Genomic DNA, 13,221 nt, shown 5'->3' on the forward strand with positions numbered 1-13,221 from the left:
CAAAACATCACAGCTGCGTACCTGGTCGTACAATTCTTACCCCTATAGTCGAGTGTCGTGACGTGGTTTCGGTAGCTGCTGTCACCTACACCCCTTTTGCCCTTGCTTTTGTAGACTTCGATAAAGCTGTAAGTAGGCTGTTTAGGTTTTTTTTTATTGGTAACGCCACCTCTGTATAAAAATCACTGGCTGTGCTGTGTGCAGTCTGTGTCTAGTTTGCATTGTTGTCTGCCATTGTAGTGTTGGGCAGCTGGATGTTAACAGCGCGTAGCGTTCGGTATTTGGAGGTGAGCCGCCAGCAGTGGTGGATGTGGGGAGAGAGATGGCGGAGTTTTGTAATTTGTCATGAACTGCTATATATATTATGACTATTAAGGTAAATACATTGTTTGTTCTCTATTAATATCTTTCATTTGCTAACTATCCCTATCAGTAGTTAGTGCCTTCCGTAGTTTGAAAAAATGGTTCAAATGGCTCTGAGCACTATGGGACTCAACTGCTGTGGTTATCAGTCCCCTAGAACTTAGAACTACTTAAACCTAACTAACCTAAGGACATCACACACATCCATGCCCGAGGCAGGATTCGAACCTGCGACCGTAGCAGTCCCACGGTTCCGGACTGCGCGCCTAGAACCGCGAGACCACCGCGGCCGGCTTCCGTAGTTTGAATCTTTTATTTAGCTGGCAGTAGTGGCGCTCGCTGTATTGCAGTGGTTCGAGTAATGAAGATTTTTGTGAGGTAAGTGATTTGTGAAAGGTATAGTTTAATGTTACTCAGGGCCATTCTTTTGCAGGAATCTTTGATAGTCAGATTGCGTTGCGCTAAAAATATTGTGTTCTGTCATTTCGGATTCCTGAGGCGAGCTGTTGCCGACCTATCGATCGATAATGCTTCCCTGTTCACTAATTGTTTCACTGTCTACACCATTGTTTGCAGCCCGCTCCATTTCCCTATGCACAATTAGCAAATTACTACTTTGAACATCAGTTAATTCATTACTCGGTGGCGCTAACACACTGCTTTCGTTTTCACTGTCATTTCTCAGTTTACTTTGGAGCCTAGTATTACGTTTTTCACACGCCATTATTGTCACAATATTTCACACGATAACACAGAAAAGCACAATTTGAAGAGCAAAATAAGAGAACACATTAACATAAGACTGAAAATAATATCTAGTTAATTGCAGCTGCGAAATACTTGGTGCAAATCTACATGCATGCCACAACTGTTTTACTGTACAACAATGAAAGACTGCAACTACAAAGGAGATTTTCTCTACAATTACGCGCTAGCAATAAACAAAAGCTATACTAATTACACAAACTACAAGAAAAAATCAGAAGATTCCAGTGAGGTATATGAAACGTCCCCTTTTAACAATTTATACAAGACTGTGCTTAAACTGACACAATATTTTTAGCGCAACGCAATCTGACTATCAAAGATCCCTGCAAAAGAATGGCCCTGAGTAACATTAAACTATACCTTTCACAAATCACTTACCTCACAAAAATCTTCATTACTCGAACTACTGCAATACAGCGAGCGCCACTACTGCCAGCTAAATAAAAGATTCAAACTACGGAAGGCACTAACTACTGATAGGGATAGTTAGCAAATGAAAGATATTAATAGAGAACAAACAATGTATTTACCTTAATAGTCATAATATATATAGCAGTTCATGACAAATTACAAAACTCCGCCATCTCTCTCCCCACATCCACCACTGCTGGCGGCTCACCTCCAACTGCGCAACGCTACGCGCTGTTCACATCCAGCTGCCGCTGCCCAACACTACAATGGCAGACAACAATGCAAACTAGACACAGACTGCACACAGCACAGCCAGTGATTTTTATACAGAGGTGGCGTTACCAGTAAAAAAAAACCTAAACAGCCTACTTACAAAGCTTTTGATCGTGTAAACCACGACTTTCTGCTTCGGATTCTGGAGGCAGTTGGTTTCAGTGTTGACACACGGAGAGTCCTCTCAATTCTGTTTACGGGTATTTCAGCTTCGGTGGTTGTTAATGGCCAACTGACGCCCCCAATTAATATCCGTAGGGGAGAGCCTCAAGAAAGCCCGCTGTCAATGACTTTCTTTGTGTTGTCTCTGGAGCCCCTACTTCAGATGCTAGCCTCCCAGCTGACAGGATGGACGCTTTCCGGCGGAACTCTATAGCTGTTCGTCCATACGCGGATGACGTGCCGGTTCTACATCACAATCCTGCTGAGATACCTGAGCTGAAGGCTGTAATCGACGATTTTGGTCGAAGTTCAGGTGCAAAACTTAATGAAGGTAAATACTTCTTCCCTTGCGAGGTTTGGATGACGTGGTTGTTCCATGGGCTACTGCGGTGGATCGGCGTACGTCTCTCGGTATCATCAACGATCGTTGTCCACTCAAAATGGCGGCTCTCAACTGGAAGTCTGTTACGGTAAAAATTCAGGGAGCGATACTAGAACATGAAAGGCGTTCTCTTACTATGCTCCAGAAAGTCCGAATACTGGATACATATGTATTATACAAAGCTTAGTACGTGGCCCAAGTTTATCCACTTCCCTCGATGATGGCGAAGAAACTGCAACAATTGGCTGGTCGTTTCTTATGGAAAACACATATACGAGGGCAGTTCAATAAGTAATGCAACACATTTCTTTTTCTGAAACAGGGGTTGTTTTATTCAGCATTGAAATACACCAGGTTATTCCCCAATCTTTTAGCTACACAACACTATTTTTCAACGTAATTTCCATTCAATGCTACGGCCTTACGCCACCTTGAAATGAGGGCCTGTATGCCTGCACGGTACCATTCCACTGGTCGATGTCGGAGCCAACGTCGTACTGCATCAATAACTTCTTCATCATCCGCGTAGTGCGTCCCACGGATTGCGTCCTTCATTGGGCCAAACATATGGAAATCCGACGGTGCGAGATCGGGGCTGTAGGGTGCATGAGGAAGAACAGTCCACTGAAGTTTTGTGAGCTCCTCTCGGGTGCGAAGACTTGTGTGAGGTCTTGCGTTGTCATGAAGAAGGAGAAGTTCGTTCTGATTTTTGTGCCTACGAACACGCTGAAGTCGTTTCTTCAATTTCTGAAGAGTAGCACAATACACTTCAGAGTTGATCGTTTGACCATGGGGAAGGACATCGAACAGAATAACCCCTTCAGCGTCCCAGAAGACTGTAACCATGACTTTACCGGCTGAGGGTATGGCTTTAAACTTTTTCTTGGTAGGGGAGTGGGTGTGGCGCCACTCCATTGATTGCCGTTTTGTTTGAGGTTCGAAGTGATGAACCCATGTTTCATCGCCTGTAACAATCTTTGACAAGAAATTGTCACCCTCAGCCACATGACGAGCAAGCAATTCCGCACAGATGGTTCTCCTTTGCTCTTTATGGTGTTCGGTTAGACAACGAGGGACCCAGCGGGAACAAACCTTTGAATATCCCAACTGGTGAACAATTGTGACAGCACTACCAACAGAGATGTCCAGTTGAGCACTGAGTTGTTTGATGGTGATACGTCGATCATCTCGAACGAGTGTGTTCGCACGCTCCGCCATTGCAGGAGTCACAGCTGTGCACGGCCGGCCCGCACGCGGGAGATCAGACAGTCTTGCTTGACCTTGCGGCGATGATGACACACTCTTTGCCCAACGACTCACCGTGCTTTTGTCCACTGCCAGATCACCGTAGACATTCTGCAAGCGCCTATGAATATCTGAGATGCCCTGGTTTTCCGCCAAAAGAAACTCGATCACTGCCCGTTGTTTGCAACGCACATCCGTTACAGACGCCATTTTAACAGCTCCGTACAGCGCTGCCACCTGTCGGAAGTCAATGAAACTATACGACACGAAGCGGGATGTTTGAAAATGTTCCACAAGAAATTTCCGGTTTTTTCAACCAAAACTGGCCGAGAAAAAAAATGTGTTGCATTACTTATTGAGCTGCCCTCGTATTTCGCTTACGGTATGAGGTGATCAGAAAGCGTCGCTCCTTTGGCGGGCTGGACCTGACTGATATACGAAGTAATATGCTAATGCTATGTGTGTGTCGTACTATTTTGACGGTGACTCAAGAAACTCATACATTCACGTCTCATTTATTTCTCTGCTAGTCCTGAACACACTCGTGACTTCTGCCTTGCGGTGACTTGTTGGGGGGCTGACGTCTTATGCAGACCTGTCCTCACCATGAAATTCGTAAAGACTCGTTGGGAAGCAGCCCTTTGTCCGAACCTCGTTGAAAGAGAATCACTGCAAACAACCTGGACGACAGTTTGGTTCAATATCAGTCTTCCGATTTTTCCGAAACGTGTAGCGTCCTCGTGCTATAAGGTAGTAAATAGCTCGATTCCAGCGAACGAACGACTTTTTCGTATTGGGCTTGGGCCGCGTCCTACGTGAGCGACAGAATCGAGCGACAGTGCGCGACAGCTTCAGGCGACAAAACACAATCGCAGGTGTAGTTACGGATGTGTCCTACGTCAGCGACATCTGTGTCGGTGCCTGTCTCCCGCGACGTTTGAATTCAAACGTGTTTGAGTCTTGTCGCTGCCGCACGCGCGACTCAGAGCGACAGCCACGTCTCCTCGGCAAAGCAGTGGAGCGGACGCGACGGCAGCAATGAATTACTTAACATCCGATTTTATGGAAACTATTCGGTGAAAAAAATTGATTCTTCCGCAACCTATAGCTTGATATCCTTAAATGATGAAGTTCGGAATTTATTTTCGTTATTCGTCATACACTCCTGGAAATGGAAAAAAGAACACATTGACACCGGTGTGTCAGACCCACCATACTTGCTCCGGACACTGCGAGAGGGCTGTACAAGCAATGATCACACGCACGGCACAGCGGACACACCAGGAACCGCGGTGTTGGCCGTCGAATGGCGCTAGCTGCGCAGCATTTGTGCACCGCCGCCGTCAGTGTCAGCCAGTTTGCCGTGGCATACGGAGCTCCATCGCAGTCTTTAACACTGGTAGCATGCCGCGACAGCGTGGACGTGAACCGTATGTGCAGTTGACGAACTTTGAGCGAGGGCGTATAGTGGGCATGCGGGAGGCCGGGTGGACGTACCGCCGAATTGCTCAACACGTGGGGCGTGAGGTCTCCACAGTACATCGATGTTGTCGCCAGTGGTCGGCGGAAGGTGCACGTGCCCGTCGACCTGGGACCGGACCGCAGCGACGCACGGATGCACGCCAAGACCGTAGGATCCTACGCAGTGCCGTAGGGGACCGCACCGCCACTTCCCAGCAAATTAGGGACACTGTTGCTCCTGGGGTATCGGCGAGGACCATTCGCAACCGTCTCCATGAAGCTGGGCTACGGTCCCGCACACCGTTAGGCCGTCTTCCGCTCACGCCCCAACATCGTGCAGCCCGCCTCCAGTGGTGTCGCGACAGGCGTGAATGGAGGGACGAATGGAGACGTGTCGTCTTCAGCGATGAGAGTCGCTTCTGCCTTGGTGCCAATGATGGTCGTATGCGTGTTTGGCGCCGTGCAGGTGAGCGCCACAATCAGGACTGCATACGACCGAGGCACACAGGGCCAACACCCGGCATCATGGTGTGGGGAGCGATCTCCTACACTGGCCGTACACCACTGGTGATCGTCGAGGGGACACTGAATAGTGCACGGTACATCCAAACCGTCATCGAACCCATCGTTCTACCATTCCTAGACCGGCAAGGGAACTTGCTGTTCCAACAGGACAATGCACGTCCGCATGTATCCCGTGCCACCCAACGTGCTCTAGAAGGTGTAAGTCAACTACCCTGGCCAGCAAGATCTCCGGATCTGTCCCCCATTGAGCATGTTTGGGACTGGATGAAGCGTCGTCGTCTCACGCGGTCTGCACGTCCAGCACGAACGCTGGTCCAACTGAGGCGCCAGGTGGAAATGGCATGGCAAGCCGTTCCACAGGACTACATCCAGCATCTCTACGATCGTCTCCATGGGAGAATAGCAGCCTGCATTGCTGCGAAAGGTGGATATACACTGTACTAGTGCCGACATTGTCCATGCTCTGTTGCCTGTGCCTATGTGCCTGTGGTTCTGTCAGTGTGATCATGTGATGTATCTGACCCCAGGAATGTGTCAATAAAGTTTCCCCTTCCTGGGACAATGAATTCACGGTGTTCTTATTTCAATTTCCAGGAGTGTAGTTAATGTGCTGCATGAAATTGAGTACATGGCTGCACGAAATCTTTAAGAATTTGCAGAGGTAAAACTACATTCCGTAGACTTTCCGTACAGTTCATTTAAGTCCATTCAGTATTGCGTATTAAATGTAACCAATATAGCTAAATTGTATTTAAAGGTGAGACCAGAATGATATCTCTTTTCATTCTTGAGCTATTGGTTGTTATATCCACGAACGGGTGGCTCACGGCGCGTCCGAACCTTTGCTGCACTTCGGGAACTAAGCGGTCCTAAAACTCCTTGTATCTCGTAAAAGGTTCAAGATATCGAAAAGACGAATTTTGAAAATGACAGCACGCAGAAAGGACTATTTTATCATATGATTAACATTCGACACGTTTTTGTCAACGCGTGAGCAGAGCGAAAACAAGACTCCCTATAACTTACACCATGAGGTTTTGTCCAAATTTTCATATCCAAACAAAGGGAGAGAAACGGGGTGTCAAAGTGACCAGCATGACGTCTAGTTTGGCTTGAAAATATTTAACTGCTTGAAAGTAATCGGGTAATGAACGAAAACTTAATTAATAAGCCGAGGAAAAATTGAAATATTTCACGTAAAGCTGCTGTAAATGGTCAAAAATGTCATCTGTTCAAGACCTAGCTATTTTGCACATAAAAATATACGTTGGTGTGGTATTTAAATGTCAAAAAACTTCCATCGAATCAGGTACGTTAGGAAGGGAAACGAGGAGTCGGTAACCTCATGCTTTCTGAATAATACTTGAAATTCAAAAATGGAAGAAATTAGTCAAATATTTAATGAAATGATTTGTGCGAAAGAAATAAGTAGATCAGAGAAACGTTCTACGTGCCTTTGAATGATGGTCGAAATCAAGAACAGAAAATGAGGTGCACCAAACGTTTCCCTAACACTGTTTATTTCGTACTTTTAGACAAATCATTACACAAAACGTTTGGCTTTCATTCTAAAAATTTTGTAAGCTTTACTTTTACAGACTATTTAGAGTAATTGAAATGACTGGCCTTAACACTAACTGCTGATGAATTACGTTCGCAACATCAAATATCTGTAAAATTTCATGGTTCTTTGTAATTTATTAGGAATTAAAGGTGTGATATCAAGTTCTTTGGCAAGGCCTTTAAAAATATACTTAGCGATGCAGTGTAAACAGTATACATAAAACTTAGTATGCAGTATCGTAGCCGGCCGCGGTGGCCGAGCGGTTCTAGGCGCTTCAGTTTGGAACCGTGCGACCGCTGCGGTCGCAGGTTCGAATCTTACCTCGGGCATGGATGTGTGTGATGCCCTTAGGTTGGTTAGGTTTAAGTAGTTCTAAGTTCTAGGGGACTGATGACCGCAGATGTTAAGTCCCATAGCGCTCAGAGCCATTTGAACCAGAGAATCGTAACTGAGTCAATAAAAATATAAAAACAGGAGTGAATCGAAGCCATCTCCTCAGTCGTGTATGTGAACTGCATACACTACCCCTACACCACAGCAACCCATTGCTCAATAATATCAATCTGTGTACTTCTGCTTGTATTTAGTGTAGTTTGTCATGTACAGGGTTATTACAAATGATTGAAGCGATTTCACAGCTCTACAATAACTTTATTATTTGAGATATTTTCACAATGCTTTGCACACACATACAAAAACTCAAAAAGTTTTTTTAGGCATTCACAAATGTTCGATATGTGCCCCTTTAGTGATTCGGCAGACATCAAGCCGATAATCAAGTTCCTCCCACACTCAGCGCAGCATGTCCCCATCAATGAGTTCGAAAGCATCGTTGATGCGAGCTCGCAGTTCTGGCACGTTTCTTGGTAGAGGAGGTTTAAACACTGAATCTTTCACATAACCCCACAGAAAGATATCGCATGGGGTTAAGTCGGGAGAGCGTGGAGGCCATGACACGAATTGCTGATCATGATCTCCACCACGACCGATCCATCGGTTTTCCAATCTCCTGTTTAAGAAATGCCGAACATCATGATGGAAGTGCGGTGGAGCACCATCCTGTTGAAAGATGAAGTCGGCGCTGTCGGTCTCCAGTTGTGGCATGAGCCAATTTTCCAGCATGTCCAGATACACGTGTCCTGTAACGTTTTTTTCGCAGAAGAAAAAGGGGCCGTAAGCTTTAAACCGTGAGATTGCACAAAACACGTTAACTTTTGGTGAATTGCGAATTTGCTGTACGAATGCGTGAGGATTCTCTACCGCCCAGATTCGCACATTGTATCTGTTCACTTCACCATTAACAAAAAATGTTGCTTCATCACCGAAAACAAGTTTCGCACTGAACGCATCCTCTTCCATGAGCTGTTGCAACCGTGCCGAAAATTCAAAGCGTTTGACTTTGTCATCAGGTGTCAGGGCTTGTAGCAATTGTAAATGGTAAGGCTTCTGCTTTAGCCTTTTCCGTAAGATTTTCCAAACCGTTGACTGTGGTACGTTTAGCTCCCTGCTTGCTTTATTCGTCGACTTCCGCGGGCTACGCGTGAAACTTGCCCGCACGCGTTCAACCGTTTCTTCGCTCACTGCAGGCCGACCCGTTGATTTCCCCTTACAGAGGCATCCAGAAGCTTTAAACTCCGCATACCATCGCCGAATGGAGTTAGCAGTTGGTGGATCTTTGTTGAACTTCGTCCTGAAGTGTCGTTGCACTGTTATGACTGACTGATGTGAGTGCATTTCAAGCACGACATACGCGTTCTCGGCTCCTGTCGCCATTTTGTCTCACTGCGCTCTCGAGCGCTCTGGCGGCAGAAACCTGAAGTGCGGGCGGCTTCAGCCGAACAAAACTTTATGAGTTTTTCTACGTATCTGTAGTGTGTCGTGACCTTACGTCAATGAATGGAGCTACAGTGAATTTATGAAATCGCTTCAGTCATTTGTAATAGCCCTGTAATAGTCATTCCTCCGCATTTATTGGCTGTTAAAAGTTCTTGATCATGTAAAAATACATTCGTATTTAATTTATTGATGAAATAGTCAAATGCTCCTATGCTCATTCACGTGTATTCAAAGAAATTGTCTGGTTGACGATAATGGTACTTATGAAATTCTCCATGGAGATTCCTCCCCTTGTAAATTTCATGCAAAGCATTCCCTTTCGCTTTATTTTCTTAAGTAAACCTAATTCTGTAGCCTTACTCTCCAGCTACAGTATTCTCCAGTTAGGGGCGCCGTTTTATGGAAACAGCTGGTTGGCTCTAAGCAGCAATCTTGCAGCACGACATGGTCGCTCGCACACAGCACACCCAAGGTTGTCGCCCGATGCTGCTGCTTGTCGCTGGAGTGTCGCGTATCCAGAAGTCGCTCGCTGTCGCTCGCTTCTGTGGCTCACATAGGATAGGGCCTAAGTGGCACGGATTTATGTAGTCGTTGTACGTCTCCCGATGCGACACGACATTGCTTTACTTGTGGAACACATATGACCAACTGGTCTTGGATCAGGACACGATTGGCCTTCCTTACTCAATCTTCTGAGACTGCATACATTACAGACATCATATTGCGCCCAGATTCTTCCTTCTTTCCACGGTCGAAACCCCATACCGTTAAGTGGTTACTGCGACACTTCGTTCATTAGTGGCCGTGCGGTTAAAGGCGCTGCAGTCTGGAACCGCAACACCGCTACGGTCGCGGGTTCGAATCCTGCCTCGGGCATGGATGTTTGTGATGTCCTTAGGTTAGTTAGGTTTAACTGGTTCTAAGTTCTAGGGGACTAATGACCTCAGCAGTTGAGTCCCATAGTGCTCAGAGCCATTTGAACCATTTTTGAACTTCGTTCATTGTAGAAGGCGAGGGGCAAGATGACATGAACATCATGCAGCGCGTGATCACTGCCTATTGGACATGCTTGCGAATGTCTCGATTTCGAGACCTCTTCGCCAACATGTTGAGTCTTGTTTTCCGTCGGCAAAGTATTGGTTAACTTAATTTCTCTGATGATAAGTGTTTTTCTTTGTTATGTATGTTCTCATATGATTTGCTTCGGTTTGTCCTCCCCTGCTTTCCCTGTCAGTTTTGTTTTGTGTTTTGACTCAGCATCGGCCGGCCGCTGTGGCCGAGCGGTTCTAGGCGCTTCAGTCCGGAACCGCGCTGCTGCTACGGTTGCAGGTTCGAATCCTGCCTCGGGCATGGATGTGTGTGATGTCCTTAGGTTAGTTAGGTTTAAGTAGTTCTAAGTTCTAGGGGACTGATGGCCTCAGATGTTAAGTCCCATAGTGCTCTGTGCCATTTGAACTATTTGAAGACTTATATTTCATTTTTTAATCCTGCCATTCATCTCAAAACTACACCCGAGTCTTATGTAATATGATGAAGCAAGTTTATGCCCCGAAATGTATCTGCATATTTGCCATAAACAATATCGCAAACGTGACTTAAAGACGTGACAGAAGCATGCGACCGTCATAAGCATAAGAAACTTTTATGAAGACTTACCATTCTAGCCATCCAAACTCAGTGATACTGCAACGATAGAGGCTTTAAAGATTTAAAATAGCTGATTGGTTGTGGAATAATAGTCAGAGGATGTTTCTGGACCCTTTTTTATTCGTTACGCGTTTCGGGCTCGACCCATCGTAGATGACGTGGTGACAATATTTTTTTGTTTTTCTTACAATCTCGCAAAATTACACACAGCCCCTACACTAAATCGTCATATGTACATAAATTTTGTAATTGATGAAATTATTTGTCTTTGTAATGACGTGTCAGCTATGAAGGCAGTGACACAGGGCGCATGCCACTTAGCGCCAACTAATTTTCTTAAGCGGGAAGGCCGCCAGCAGCATGTTTAGTTGAAATCCCATTTTGCATTGTAAAACTTATGTCGCTTTTGAGTTTCTTGACAACTTTGACAAAACTATATGTTCACTTTGTATCAAATGCCTTACACAGGGTGACAGTTGAACTACACTGCTGGCCACCGTAAATGCAACACCCTGAAGGAAGCATCCGAATCAAGCGAAATTTACACCATGGGTTTGCAGCTATGAGATATGCAACTGATTAGAATTTCAGCGCAGACGCACATCACGCGCGCCTGTGGCGCCACCTCATAGCGCCATTTAAGGCTTGGCGATTTCGACGAGTGTACGTTCGGCACGTGTGTTTACCTTCTGGTTGTTTCACAAGACGATCAGTTATGCCTCGTAGACAACAGCGAACATAGTTTGATCAAGTATCCGAGTTCGACAGAGGAAGGATAGTGGCTTACCGAGATTGTGGATTATCATACAGAGAAATCGCTAGTCGTGTTGGACGAAACCAAACAACTGTAATGCGGATATGTGACCGTTGGATGCAGGAGGGTACGACGGACCGACGTGGTCGATCGCATTCACCTCGGTGCACCACTGCACGTGCTGATAGGCAAATTGTGCGCATGGCAGGGACGGATCGCTCAGTGACATCCCGAACCATAGCACAGCACATTGCGTCTGTAACGCATCATCCAGTGTCTGCGCGTACCATTCGACGCCGTTTACAGCAGAGTGGTCTGTCCGCAAGACGTCCATTGCTTCATCTACCATTGACGCAGAACCACAGACGTCTCCGTCGCCAATGGTGTGATGACAGACGGATGTGGACGGCAGAATGGAATGACGTTATCTTTACTGACGAGGCACGCTTCTGTCTGCAGCACCACGATGGTCGGATTCGAGTGTGGAGACACCGTGGAGAGAGGATGCTGGACAGCTGCATTATGCACCGCCACACTGGTCTTGCACCGGGTATTATGGTATGGGGCGGTATTGGATATTACTCTTGCACGCCTCTAGTACGCATTGCCGGTACTTTAAATAGCCGGCGCTACATATCCGAGGTGCTGGAGCCAGTTGTCCTTCCTTACCTTCAGGGCTCGGGCACAGCCATATTTCAACAGGATAATGCGCGACCACACGTGGCACGCATTGTCCAAAGGTTCTTCGTCGATAACCAGATTGAATTGCTTCCCTGGCCGGCTCGCTCTCCGGATCTTTCGCCGATAGAAAACATGTGGTCCATGGTTGCTCAACGAGTGACCAAGATTACATACCCAGCTGCCACACCAGATGATCTTTGGCAACGTGTGGAAGCTGCTTGGGCTGCTGTACCCCAGGAACACATCCAACGTCTCTTTGACTCAATGCTGAGACGTGTGGCAGCGGTGATCTCCAACAACGGCGGCTACTCTGGCTTCTGATTCTGGCAGGAACCACATGTCACAGACGTCTGTAAACGTAATCATTTGATACTTGGTCAACATGTTATCTACAAAATAAATCTTGTTGTGCTACCTCTTGTCTTTCTTGGTGTTGCATTTACGGTGGCCAGCAGTGTATATGAAAAAAAAAATGAAAATTACTTACAAACTACGGCGTGCACACTATTCAACATGTAAACGTCACTACAGACATTCGGATTTAGGTTATGACATGTTCGATATGGCAACGGCCTTGTCGCAGTGGATACGCCGGTTCCCGTCCGATCACCGAAGTTAAGCGCTGTCGGGCGTGGCCGGCACTTGGATGGGCGACCATCCGGGCCGCCATGTGCTGTTGCCATTTTTCGGGGTGCACTCAGCCTCGTCATGCCAACTGAGGAGCTACTCGACCAAATAGTAGCGGCTCCGGTCGCAGAAAACCATCATAACGACCGGGAGAGCGGTGTGCTGACCCCACGCCCCTCCTATCCGCATCCTCATCTGAGGATGACACGGCGGTTGGATGGTACCAATGGGCCACTTGTGGCCTGAAGATGGTGTGCTAATGTCAGATATGCTTGCCATCACTGGCGATGATTTGGTGCAGACGAATAACGGAATTATGCATGACCCGCTGGAGTATGGGAACACTGATGCTGTCGACGGTCTCCTGAAGGCCTGTTTTCAGCTGAGCAATGGTTTTAGGGCTATTGCTGTACACCTTGTCTTCAACACTGCACCACAAAAAGGAGTCACATGTGTTCAGATCCGGAGAATATGGCGGACAAACGAGGCAGATGCCAGTGGCCTCTGGGTACCCCAGAGCCA

General features: G+C 46.6%; 1 pseudogene; it reads left to right on the forward strand.

Annotated features, from left to right (window-relative positions):
• The first annotated feature begins 12,636 nt into the window (after positions 1 to 12,636).
• LOC126215531 (5S ribosomal RNA) lies at positions 12,637 to 12,754 on the forward strand (annotated as a pseudogene).
• The last annotated feature ends 467 nt before the right edge of the window (positions 12,755 to 13,221 follow it).

Source organism: Schistocerca nitens, chromosome 12 (assembly GCF_023898315.1).
Source record: "Schistocerca nitens isolate TAMUIC-IGC-003100 chromosome 12, iqSchNite1.1, whole genome shotgun sequence".
Classification (NCBI taxonomy): Eukaryota; Metazoa; Arthropoda; class Insecta; order Orthoptera; family Acrididae; genus Schistocerca; species Schistocerca nitens.